The following is a 13,187-nucleotide window of genomic DNA, read 5'->3' on the forward strand; positions in this document are numbered from 1 at the left end:
ATTTTAAACACATACAAATAATCTTACTTACTTTTTATATCTTCAAACTCATCTGGCTTTCTTGCCTGCAAGATAAGGTCCCCTCTGGCCTTAAAAACAAAATTTTAAAACCTGTTGTAATCTTGCTACTCCCTTGATCTGCTTCCTAATCTCTTTACATTTTTTAATGGCCAGATGTTGCCAACAAGTTCTTCCCTTTCTCCCTTTTATTTCTTAACTCCTTACAATCTAGCTTCAATCTGTCATTCTACTGAAATTTCTCTTTCGACTTTTTTAATTTGATATTTTGAAATAAATTCAGACTTATAAAAAAGTTGCAAAAGTTGTGGGAAAATTCCCATATACCCTTTATCCAGTTTCTCCAAATGTTAACATCTTATATAACATAATACATTTATGAAAACCAAGAAATTAATGTTGACACAATACTATTAGCAAACTATTGATTTCCTCAGAATTTCATCATTGTTTCACCAATGTCTAATTTCTAAATCCATCCTCTTAAGGAAACTTTACTAAATCCATCTTAAAGAACATTTTTTAACTCCGTCAATTCTAAATATAAAAGTAAGGAGTGATTGGTAGAAAACTTGGAAAGCGTGGAAAGATATGAGAAAAAGAAAATACAAAAGGCAGAAGAACATATTAAATGACACCACCATGGGGATATCATCAGCAAAATCGATACTATAAATTTCTTCAGGAAAAAAAAAAAAAAATTCAAGGAACAATAGAAGAAATGAAGGAGGAACCTGTAGTTTCAAAAAGATACATGAGCTAAGTAACCAATTGCAATGTGTGGACTTTGGATTCCAATTTAAATAAACTATGGGGAAAAAAACCCGTGAACTCTGAATATTTGGTAATCTAAGAAATTATTGCTAGTGTCTAAGTGTGATAATGGTACTGTGTTTATGTTTAAAGAACATTTATTTTAGTGATCCCTATTGAAATATTTATAGATGATATGACTGCTTCAAAGTGATACCCCTTCCTGCCCTCTTTCCCTGATCCTTCAGACGAGCAGCTCCAAGCCCTTTCCAATATCAAGCAATCCAGCCTTTCGAATCTCCTTCCATTTCTCAGCTCTGCCTATAACTTTGCTTAGCTCAACAAGAGCAAGAGAGCCTGGCAAAAAAAAAAAAAAAAAGGAAAACACCCCAGTATATGTTTAATATTTTGTTCATGTTAAAAGGATGAGCATACTGAATAAATTTGGGATCATGTTATACAAATGTAGTTTGTATTCTCTCTCTCACTCTTATTCTATTTATTATTTATTTATTTATCACTTAACATTATATTATAAGCACTTGGTCAAATCTTTAAATATCATAGGTACTAAACTTATGGACCTTGGGTTCAAAGAGCATTTTATGAATTTGACTCCAAAGGCAAGGGAAGTAAAAGCTAAAATAAATGAATGAGACTATAGCAAACTTAAAAGCTTCTGCACAGCAAACGAAACCATAGACAAAATAAAAAGGCCATCAACTTAATGGGAGAAGACTTTTGCAAACAGTGCCTCCGAAAAGGAGCTAATATCAAAAATGTACAAGGAACTCAACAACAAAAAAACAAACAACCGAATTGAAAAATAGGCAGACGACCTGAAGAGACATTTCTCCAAAGAGGACATACAAATGGCAAATAGACATATGAAAAAATGCTCAACATCACTAATCATCAGAGAAATGCAAATAAAAACCACAATGAGATATCACCTCACCCCAGTCAGAATGGCTATCATCAACAAGACAAATAGTAACAAGTGTTGGAGAGGCTGTGGAGAAAAAGGAACCCTCATACACTGTTGGTGGGAATGCAGACTGTTGCAGCCGCCTTGGAAGGCAGTGTGGAGGTTCCTCAAAAAATTACAAATAGAATTACCATATGACCTAGCAATCCCTCTCCTGGGTGTCTACCCAAAAAATCTGAAAACACTTATACATAAAGACACGTGTGCTCCAATGTTCTTTGCAGCTTTATTTACGGTGGCCAAGACATGGAAACAACCAAAATGCCCTTCGACAGATGAATGGATAAAGAAGTTGTGGTATATATACACAATGGAATACTATTCGGCAGTAAGAAAAGATGAAATAGGACCATTTGTGACAATATGGATGGATCTTGAGATTATAATGCTAAGTGAAATAAGTCAGACAGAAAAAGCAGAGAACCATATGATTTTACTGATATGTGGTATATAAACCAAAAACAACAAAAGAACAAGACAAACAAATGAGAAACAAAAACTCATAGACACAGACAATAGTTTAATGGTTACCAGAGGGTAAGGGGGGCGGGGGGTGGGGGGTGGGAGATGAGGGTAAGGGGGATCAAATATATGGTGATGGAAGGAGAACTGACTCTGGGTGGTGAACACACAGTGGGATTGATAGATGATGTGATACAGAATTGTACACCTGAAATCTATGTAACTTTACTAACAATTGTCACCCTAATAAACGTTAATTTAAAAAAATCTTTAAATATTCTTAGAAAACCTAGTTTTTAATGTCTGTGGAATATTCTACCATAGACAGGCACCATAATGTATTTATCTCATCCTCCAGTGTTAGATCTAGTGACCCCTTGTCAAAGCACTTCAGTCCTCTTCCTCTTTGTCCTCAGTACTTGATGCTATTGACCATCTTCTCTCTTCAAAAGTTCCTCCATTCGCTTCTGTGATTTCCTCTCCAGCTCTTCCTTCTCTTGACTAGTCATCGTTCTATGATTTCTCTTCCTCCAGTTCCTCCCCAAGGTTCTATCTAGGCCCCTCTTACCATCCTCTTTGCTTCTGTCTCCTCTCTGGCTAGCCTCTTTCTCTCCTGGCTTCACTGTGAAGGATTCCTAAATCTATAACCTCAGCCCTAACCTCATTCCAGTCTTCCAAACCAGCCACTCCCCTGTCCATTGTATGTGACCACCAAAATATAGCCCAGTATAGTCCCACCAACACTCCTGGTCAAGCAAAGGGAGCCATCTTTAACCAGCTCTGCCTGCCCCGTTGCACCTGCCCATGTTGCTGCCATATCCTCATGGTTCAGCTTGATGCCTTAGAGTTGTTGTCCACTCCTTCACCCTCCACTTCACCAAGTCACCAAGCCCTATAGAATCTACACCTGAAATGTCTCCCACAACAATGTCTTATGTTCCACTCTCACTGCTCCACTCAGACTTTGAATTTTTATCTCCCACTTGTATTCACCTCCTACTTGGTCTTTCCTCCTTTGTTTCTGTTCCCTCCAATCCATCTTAACTCCAACCACCATATTATTCTTCCTAAAGATTGACTTTAATTTGGTGACGTACCTGTTCAATAGTCTTCCGCAGCTCCCCATTACCCACCAAAGTGAGTTCTGACATTTGAGGCCCAATTTATATGACCTGCCAAACAACCTCCCCAATCTTATTTCTCACTTTCTCCCACACACATCTTGGAGGGGGTACAGTATGGCTCCAGAGTCAGATCCCAACCTAGTGCTATGGTCCTGGGTAAATTATCTGAGCCTCTGCTTCCCCATCCATAAAATGGGAATATCTACTTCATGTGTTGTTGAGAGGATAAGATGAGATAAAGTACATAAAGCATCATACCTGGCATACAGTAGGTTCTCAATAAATGTCAGATATTGTTACTTTTATTACATCACTGCAATCAAACTGAGTTGCTTGGTTTCCCCATACAAGTTTTAAGATTTATTTCCCATCCCCCTACTTTTTCTCATACCATTCCCTCTGCCTGCATGTTTCACCCGTCACTTTCACTTTCTGAAATCCCTCCTGTACTCAAAAGGCTCTGCTGTTTCTCTGAACATTTCCTCAACCACCAGCCACAAGAGCTCTCTCCTTGACCCTCTGAGTTTTAGGGCTCTTTGCTTACAACACTCCTGAGTCATTTACTCTGCCTTGTGGTGAGTTGTGTGAATGCTTTACCTCCCTACTAATTAGGGCTGTGTATTTCTTAGATTTAATATCCTCTATGCAGCCCAGTGTAGGGTCTGTCACAGAGTTGCAAATTGGTAAACTTTAATCAAAAGATTAAGAGGATGACATTTCCTGTTTCTCAACAAAAAAATTTCATCTTGATACCTCTCTATTAAACAAATATTTATTAAGTATCCTCTTAATCTTATTAATACATCTTATTAAGCCTGGCATTGATGAATATGGTCCTTGCCCTCTCGATGTTTACAGCCCAATTCAGAAGATTATACTTTCAGAAAAAAAATTGAGACCAAGGCGAGGCAATTATTAAACAATACATTTAATCATCTATAATCAAATTTCATAACGTATAATCCAGACAGTTTCCTGCACAGTCAAGTTAGACAGGAGTCTGCAGGCATTAGAAGGTGAGGAGGGGAGGAGCAGAGGCAGAAGTCTTCACTAAAAGGTTGAGTTCATTGAAAGGCAGACAAATTTAGGTAGGGAAAGTAAAGGGAGGAGTAACTTTATAGCAGAATAATTATATGCTATCATAGAAGGGGGGCAGATAAACTAATAGGAATGTGCCTCCTACAAAGTTAATGAATCTTTGTGTTGGAATACCAGTAGTTGATAAGGGACGCCAGCTACACTGCTCACAGGTAATAATTATCATAATTATAAACACCAGGGATTAACATTTACTTGTCAGATTCATGTCAGTAATGGATGTCTCCTAAACCTGTAGTTGAATAAAAGCACCTGTAAATCTGAGAGAATCGGTTATTATTTAAAAAGTTTCTGAGTTTTGTTTTTTTCTATTCTGAGGCTCTAAGTTGCTATTCTGATTAATAAGGTCACATCTCCATGCTATTATAAAACCTAAGAGAAGGAGGCTTGCCAGGAAGTTGGACTTCCTTCTCAGCCACATATGGCCTTAAGTGAGGCATGAGCTGACTGTGAGATATGAGATGTAATTTAGGGAATCCTAGAAAGAAACTTTCCCAAGAGCAGTCCACGTGCTTAAAATGAAACTGTTATATATTAACATTATGCAGTTGAACGCCACATTTAGTCTCTCAACTTTTGGTTTGTGGGATTAGCATTCATTTGAGGGGAGAAGGCATAGAAAGAGATTGGGGACAGGTCCCTTCACTGGAAAAGTGGGGACAAAATCACCCTCCTGTCTGGTCTAAAGAAAACGCCTGCTGTCTGGAGATGGCAGAGCCCGGGTTGATTCCTTTGCTTCTCTGGTGGCCTGCAGTAACCAGCAGTCAGCGGTGGAGCCTGCAGCAGCCCACCCTCGGTCGTGCGGGGTGGCAGGCCTCGCCTGTCCCCTGGGGGTAGAGCACATGGAAGAGCAGCTGACCGTGCACAGATCTTCCGTGGCAGTGGATGCAGTTATGTAAGGGCTTATGAAACGCGAAGGGCCGGCCTGGTGCCGCAGTATGGGCGCCAAGGGACTGATAACCGCACGGGATATTGCTCAGGCCCCTCCCTGCCCACCCCCTGGCAAAGCCTTCAGTGAAGGCCAGGCAGAGAATGCACTACCTGCCCTGCTCTGGGCCCGCCCTGCACTGCAGGTCTCCAGGGCCCACGAGGCCTGCTCACGGGGAGTTTCAAGTTCAGGAGACTGGAGGGGTTTCAATGAATGACGTGTTTTATCCGAAGTCGGAATTCATGGGATCTTATTTCTTTATCTACCTGGGTTCTCATCTTCTATCTCCAAGTTACTCTCTCGGGACTCACAGCCCCGAGCGCCCTCTCCAGACTGGGATTGGCGCTCGTGCTGCCACCTGCAGGTGAAAGAGGAAATCGAGCCAACTGTAGTTGGCTGGAAGGATTTCAGGACAAGGTAGTGTATTTCAGATTAGTGGAATTACTGGAATCATTGATGTTTAAATATATTAATTCCAAAGAACACAGCAATTGGCAAAAGACTTGATCTAGCCTCTACACATCCTGTGGAGGTTTCCCTTTGATTTGTTCTTCCATGTTGTGGATTTGGAAAAGGATTGATGATACCTATTTACACAAGTACAGTTAGGTGATGTAAAACAGAGGTTCACCACCAAAGCATGTAACGGATCCACATAAGTCAGTACTGGTGTATTAGCAGTGCCACCTCCATGATGTCACTGTGATTTCTATCACAGTCGACTCCACTTTACTTATATTGCTCAGCATGGCCCCTGCGACATCACCAGTGGTCATTACCTGGGTCACTCACAGCCCAGTGGGTTACCACATTGCCCTGTGCTCTGAGCCACAATGACTCTCTTCAGGCATCTCATACCATGATTGTGAAAGTGAATTATTATTTAGAAAATAATTTTAGAACAATCGCATTTGAGTGATGGTTAAGAGGACAGGCCCTGTGGTCAGGCTGCCTGGGTTTCAATCTTGACTTCAACTTTTTAACTTTGTGGACTTGAGAAAGTCACGTGTTCTCTCTATGCCTTAGTTTCCTCACCTACTAAGTGGAAATGATAATACAGTCTTCATAGGATGGTTGTGCATTTTAAATGAGATAATGCATGTGAGCACCTGCAATATAATATACTGAGAAAGAGTATGTGCTCTGAGCTCAGAATGCCTGGGTATGGGTCCAGGCTTTGCCACTTACAGGTCTGGGGGATATGGGCTAAGTCACTTCACTTCTCTGTGACTTGGGTTTCTCATCTATAAAATGAAGACAAAAGTATCGATCTCACAGGTTATTTATGAGAATTAAATGAAATATGTTTATTACGCTTAGACATAGTAAACACTCAATTTGCTACCTGAACTTGTTTCTGCTATTTTCAGCATTCTGTTGTTTGGAAGATTCTGGTTTTTAGACTCTCAAACAATTTCTTCTGTTCATCGTTTTACAGTTATCTTGAGCACAATTGTATGTAATCCTTCCATGTCCTTGGGAGGTAGCTGTCCTGATCCCCATTTTGCAGACGAAGAAACTGAAGCTCAGAGTGGTTTAGTGACTTCCCTGATGTCACACAGCAAGTGGAACCAGGGTGCACACCAGCTCTTCTCTCCCCAAGATCACGGCTCTTTTTACTACATCACAGGTGCTTTCATCATTCCTCTAAATGTGATGAGTACACACTTTATTGTACCCTTTGCCAAATATCTAGGCAGTGCCTGAAATTTTTCAAGTCATGGCAACTTCGTAAAATGACACCTCAAAATTTCAAGAAAACTGAAAGCAATATGTGTAGAGCGTTTTCTTTAGAACAAAGCTTTTCTTCGTGACTTGACTAATAGACTGGCCTAATAGGTTGCTTTTGGAGAAGGGGGGGGGGGTCAACAGATCAGCAGCTCAAGAACCAAAATTGTGTTAAGCCCAGTGCTCCTCCCAGAGTCCTAGCACCTCACACTCCCCCCTTTAAAATGCTCCCCCGCAGTAGTGAAATTACTTATTTCTTCCCTGACACATTGTGAAGCTCAAGACTGCATCCAGCATGTCAGTTATCTAAAAGTTCTTTCAATTTCCTATCTGTAGAAAAGAAATGCAGAGAAGAAACACCTCTCACTGAAAGGAAACAAGATATTTCTTTAGACACTTGATAGCAGATCCACCCCAATCTACAGAGAAAGAGACTTAGGATGGATTTGATCATTTTTAGCCAAATATCCCATTGAAGGTCTTCCTTTCCTGATTAGTAATAATATTATAATAACAATAACTAACATGTATCAAATGCCGACCATGGCAGGCACACTAGACTAAGCTTATTACACACATGAGCTCATTCAAGTCCTGCAGTAACCCTACATGCTAGGTAGTCTACTTATCCTCGTTTTACTGATAAAGAGCCAGGCTGAGAAAGCTGGGGCTTGCCAGTGTCACACAGCTAGTAACTAAAGTAGCAGAACTTGAACCCAGGTCTGTCCAACACTGAGAGAGAAGGCTGTAAGTTCTGGCCCGCCTGCCTGGCTCCCCGGAGTGGCAGGGCAGCTACTCCTGGGCTTATGGGAGGTACTGGTGTGGAACAGCGGATGGGGCACGTGTGTGCATGTTTCCTACCCCAACTGTCTTAATTCCTTCTCTTTGATTTAGTTTTCATTTCAAGTGGCTGGGTTTTATACCAGAGTCATCTTCTCTGGCTCCTTCCCCGCCTGTGCCTGGCATTCCGGCCCTAGACTGCTCTCTCCCCTAGTCCCTGGCTGCAGGGCAAGAGGGAATATCCAATGTCAGAGATCAGCAATGCCTTCCATGTGACAGACGGGCACTTGCATTGCCAGCAGACTGCACCCACGCCTCTGACAAGTGGTTTCGATAGCCTTCAGTCAGCTGAGACCTTGTCTCTCCCTCAACAAGTCCCAAATGCCCAGTTCACAGGGAGCAGCTGCTCCTTACATGCTCTTGGCCCCAAAAGCCAAACATTTCCTCTCAGCTCACGCATCCCCAAGCCTCCGGTTCTCTTCCCATAGCCCTGTTTGTCCCTACCCATCCAGCCTCCCAGGGACAGATCCTTTTATGACTGATGGCACAGGCAATTTGTTTTGGGGATTTGATTTCCAAATCTCAACAGATTCAGTAATTTTAGAAATAACTGTAAGGGAGCCCCAGATCATTTATAGCATCTTTTCTCAAGACTTTCTTTTCCCCCCCCTTTCTTTTTTTCTTTCTTTCTTTTTTTTTAACATTAGTTTCAGGTATACAAGATAATGTAATAAACATTTACACCCCTCAAAAAATGATAATCCCTCCACCCCCAATTTACTACCTGTCTGACATCATATATCGAGACTTTTTTAAAAAGCTTTTAAGGGTTGTTTAGAATTCCAAACTCATTTTTCCTGTCATGTGTGGTTCTAAATAATCATTAGGTCCTGTGGCAGACTCTAGAAACCACCTAGCACACACTGAGTATCTGCAGTGGAAGACAATGGAAAATCAAACACCTCTAAGCCACTGCAGCACTTGAGGAAAAGCAACTAAGCAACTAAAACTAAAGGAGAGGAAGGAGGTGGAGATGCTTAAAGGAGGTTCTGAGCAACTTCAGAGGCCATAGAATAAGAGCTTCTCCATTCCAGATGCAGAGGAAGCATTGAGTTTGTTAAAATGCAGATCCTGGGGCAGCCAGATGGCTCAGTTGGTTAGAGCAGGAGCTCTTAACAACTACGTTGCGGGTTCAACGGTGGGCTGCGCCCCTGCAACTAAGATTGAAAACCGCGACTGGACTTGGAGCTGAGCTGCGCCCTCCACAACTAGATTGAAGGACAGCAACTTGGCTTGGAGCTGATGGGTCCTGGAAAAAAAACAGTTTCCCAATATTCCCCAATTTAAAAAAAAAAAATTAATGCAGCTCCTGGGGCCCCACCCCCAGATATTCTAATTCCTCAGGTCTGAAGGGGATGCCAGAACTTTCAGGGTCCACAGGATCTCTTCTGACACAGAAGGTCCACAGACAACACTCAGAGAAAGGCTATTTGAACCACCAAGAACACCTAAGCTCACCAAGTAGATGGACTTAAAGAGCAAGGAGAGAGAGAAGGGTTTCCTGAGGAAGGTGCTCAGAAGGGAAGACAAACAAGACGGAGATGATGGAGGGAATGTGCCATGGATGAGAAAGATGCTCAGAGACCCCCCCAGAACCCCACATCCTGAATGGATCTAAAAGTTAAGCTCTTTATACAATTCACAAACCCCATATTTCCAGAGTAGTTAGACTACCTCTCAACATTCACAGTATAGGAAAAGTAAAAGCAGTTTATCCCACTTTTAATTCTTCTTAGAATTATTTTTGTTCTGTTGAACTAAAATCTGTCTCCCTTTATTTTCCTATCTGAGCCTCACAGAATAAGAAAGCTTAGAAAACTAATTGTGTGATTGAGTTTTATCCCATAATCTTCCTAGAGATTGTTTAAGTTTTTTAAACAACTTTATTGAAATATAATTGATATATAATAAATGCACATATTTAAAGTGTACAATTTGATAAGTTTTCACATATAGATACACCTGTGAAATCATTCCAAAAATCAAGATAAAGATAATATCTATCACCCCCCCAAAGTTTTCTCTTGCCCTTTTGTAATCTCTTTCTCTGAGTCCCAGTCTCCATGCCTAGGCAACCATTGATCTGATTATAGAGTACTTTGGATTTTATAGAATTTTATACAAATGTTAACTTATAATATGTACTCTTTTTTATCTGGATTCTTTACTTATCGTTTTGAGATTCATCCATTGCTGCATGTATCAGTACTACATTCCTTTACATTGCTGATTGGTAGTCCATTGCATAGATATCCCACGATTTATTTACCCATTCACCTGTTGACGGACATTTGGGTTGTTTCCAGTTTTTTACTATTACAAAGAAAGCTTCTAGGAACATTCACCTAAACTCTTTGTATGAATATATGCTTTCACTCCTCTTGGGTAAATACCTAGAATAGAATTATTAGATCACATGGTAGGTATATGTTTAAGTTTTTAAGATATTGCCAAACTGTTTCCAAATGGCAGTATCATTTTACATACCTACCAGCAGTGTATGCAAGTTTTAGGTGCTCAGTCTCTTTGTCAGCACTTGGTATGGTCAGTGTTTATAATGTTAGCCATTCTAATAGATAACCAGTAATATCTCAATGTGGTTTAATTTGCATTTCCTAATAACCAGTGATGGTGAGCACCTTTGCATATAGATAGATGATAGATAGATAGATAGATAGATAGATAGATAGATAGATAGATAGATAGATAGACAGACAGACAGACAGACAGACAGACAGACAGACAGACAGATAGATAGATAGATAGATAGATAGATAGATAGATAGATACAGATATATAGGGATATCTTCTTTGATGAAGTAGCTGTTCAAGTATTTGACCTATTTTGGGGGAGGGAAGTTGTTTTCTTATTATTGACTTTTTATCATGGTAAAATCAAGAGTAGTGTTTTTATCAAGAATAGTGTGTTTAATTTACTGTCTTGTAAAAATGGTCCATATTTGTCTTTCATTTATCCAAAAACACAAATTGATTAAGAAAATATGAGCAAATGAAAAACTAAGAAGAGTTCCTCATAGAATACCATAAAATGTTTATACAGTTATTAAACAGCTCACAGATAAAATCTAGATCCAAGAATTGTTTGCTTCTGCTTTAAAAGCTTTGTAACATAAAAAAATGAATTAAATATAAGGGAAAAAGAGCAAGTTCAAAGCTTCAAATTTATTAAAAAACACTCTCTAGTAAAAAAAATGGTTCTATATTCTGTCAACTATAATTTTAAAAATATATAGTCACAGAATGTAATACACAGTATAGGGAATATAGTCAATGGTATATTTTGTAAAACAGGATTCTAAATGGAAACAAAAAAATTGCTCAAGAGCTAAATACTGAACCAAACAACTCAAAAACTATGGATTTCACCGTGCAATTGACTATTACAATGAAATGCTTTAAAGTGTGCAATATATGCGTATAAATAAAATATACTAGGTTTACAAATTGGCATCTCCATTATTTTGTATTCAGTTTGCTTATAAACTAACTTTTCTGTCTTGAAATCAGAAAGCAGCAAAAACTGGCTAAAAATGCCTGGAAAATTACGTTAGGCTAAAGTGTAATACTTTAATATGGCTAGACAATGATGAAATCATTGAAGAAGGCACAGCAAGCCTCAAAGCCCCAGAGAAACTATTGACTATTTAGCATTTTCACATCATGTGGAAATACTCATTCTGTTTACCAAAGATAGCTGCAGAAATGGTATTCATGATGATTAAGACATGTACCTGTAAAAAGTTAAAACTTACAGCATCATAACAATGGTTTATATAAAATGCCAATATCCTAGATGGGTGGATTGAACCTGGAGGTTCAATCAACTGGGTTCCTGAAGGAGCTCATTACCATTCAACATGGGTGTTGGTCTTTTTAAAACACAGCATATTATTCTTAAGTAGCTTCTTAGATTGTCTTCTGAGCATTGTGATGATCTTTTCAAATGGTGAACAGCTGTGGTATGTTTTTATTAAATCCATAGTTCTTTCTTCTTTTCTGATGTTCCAAGATTTCTTTTATCCTTCTGTCTCAACAACTTCCTTCAGCCATTCTTTTAGGGTATGGTAGGTCTGTTGGCCACGGATTCTCTTCATTTTCTTTCATCTAAGAACGTCTTGATTTCCCCTTTATTCCTGAACAATGTTTTCACTTTAATATAGGATCCTGGACTGACAGTTCTTTGCTTTCGGCACTTAAAAGTGTTTTTGTCACTTCCTTTTGGCCTCAATGGTTTCTCATGAGAAACTGCAGTGTCATGTTTCCCACGTGCAGTTTCATTTTTCTCTTTCTGCTTCATTTCAGTTTTCGGAAGGTTGATCATGATGTGACTTGCTGTGGATTTATACTGTCTGGGATTTATAATCTTTGGATTTATACTGTTTGGGATTCACTAATTTCTTGACTCTTTAGGTGTATGTATTTTGTCAAATTTGGTTTTGTTTGCTGTTTTTTTTTTAGTTTTAAAATGAGTTTATTAAAGAATGTTATTAGGAAGGCAATGACGTTTGATTTTCATTTTTTAAAGTTCTGTCTCTTCATGCTGTACAATAAAGGTAATGTAAGAGGCTAGATTACAAGCTTCTTTCTACTGGAATCTCTGATAGCTTATATAGCACAGTGTAGTCATTTTTGCAATCCTAGAATAAATTTAAAGTCTCTTCTATGCTTCCTTTAAAAAGTGATGAATAATAACAGAAGATGACATTTAAAAAGCCATTTTTCTATTCATTCGGTAGTACTGGAGCCAGTATTTTTACCGTCACAGGCTACAATTTCCACTTTATCCACTTTAGTAAGTTCTGTCACATCTCTGAATTCAACATCATTCAATACAAAAGTCCACACATCATCGCAGAATCTGCACGTATTTAGAGAGGCCTGTATGAGCTCATCAAGGCTTTCCTGAAGACTGTTTCCCAAAGTGGTATTTCTGTATGACTGATATGCCATGGCTTAGGAGGAAGGAATTGTTTTTCTTATTCGGTCTTGCATTGATCTCCTGTGGGGAAGGCGCTTCCCACCACAGACCAGACAGAAGCAGCACAGCTAGGAACCCTGCAGGAGGTATCTACTTCCTGCACCACCTCCTCTGCCACCCAAATTTGGTTAATTTTTAGCCATTATTTTTTCAAATTTTGGTCCTTTTCCAGTTCTAATTTTCCATTTAGTTCTTTTCTATACCTTCTGTTTCTTTGCTGAGGAGTTCTATTTTTCATTTGTTGTAAGC

The 13,187-nt window shown here is 39.3% G+C and overlaps 1 pseudogene; it reads right to left on the reverse strand.

The window, feature by feature from the left end:
- Positions 1-12,685: 12,685 nt before the first annotated feature.
- On the reverse strand, positions 12,686-12,910 carry LOC148758922 (transcription initiation factor IIA subunit 2 pseudogene; annotated as a pseudogene).
- Between the last annotated feature and the right edge of the window lie 277 nt (positions 12,911-13,187).

This window comes from Rhinolophus sinicus, chromosome 2 (assembly GCF_057876585.1).
Source record: "Rhinolophus sinicus isolate RSI-liver-muscle chromosome 2, RSI-T2T, whole genome shotgun sequence".
NCBI lineage: Eukaryota > Metazoa > Chordata > Mammalia > Chiroptera > Rhinolophidae > Rhinolophus > Rhinolophus sinicus.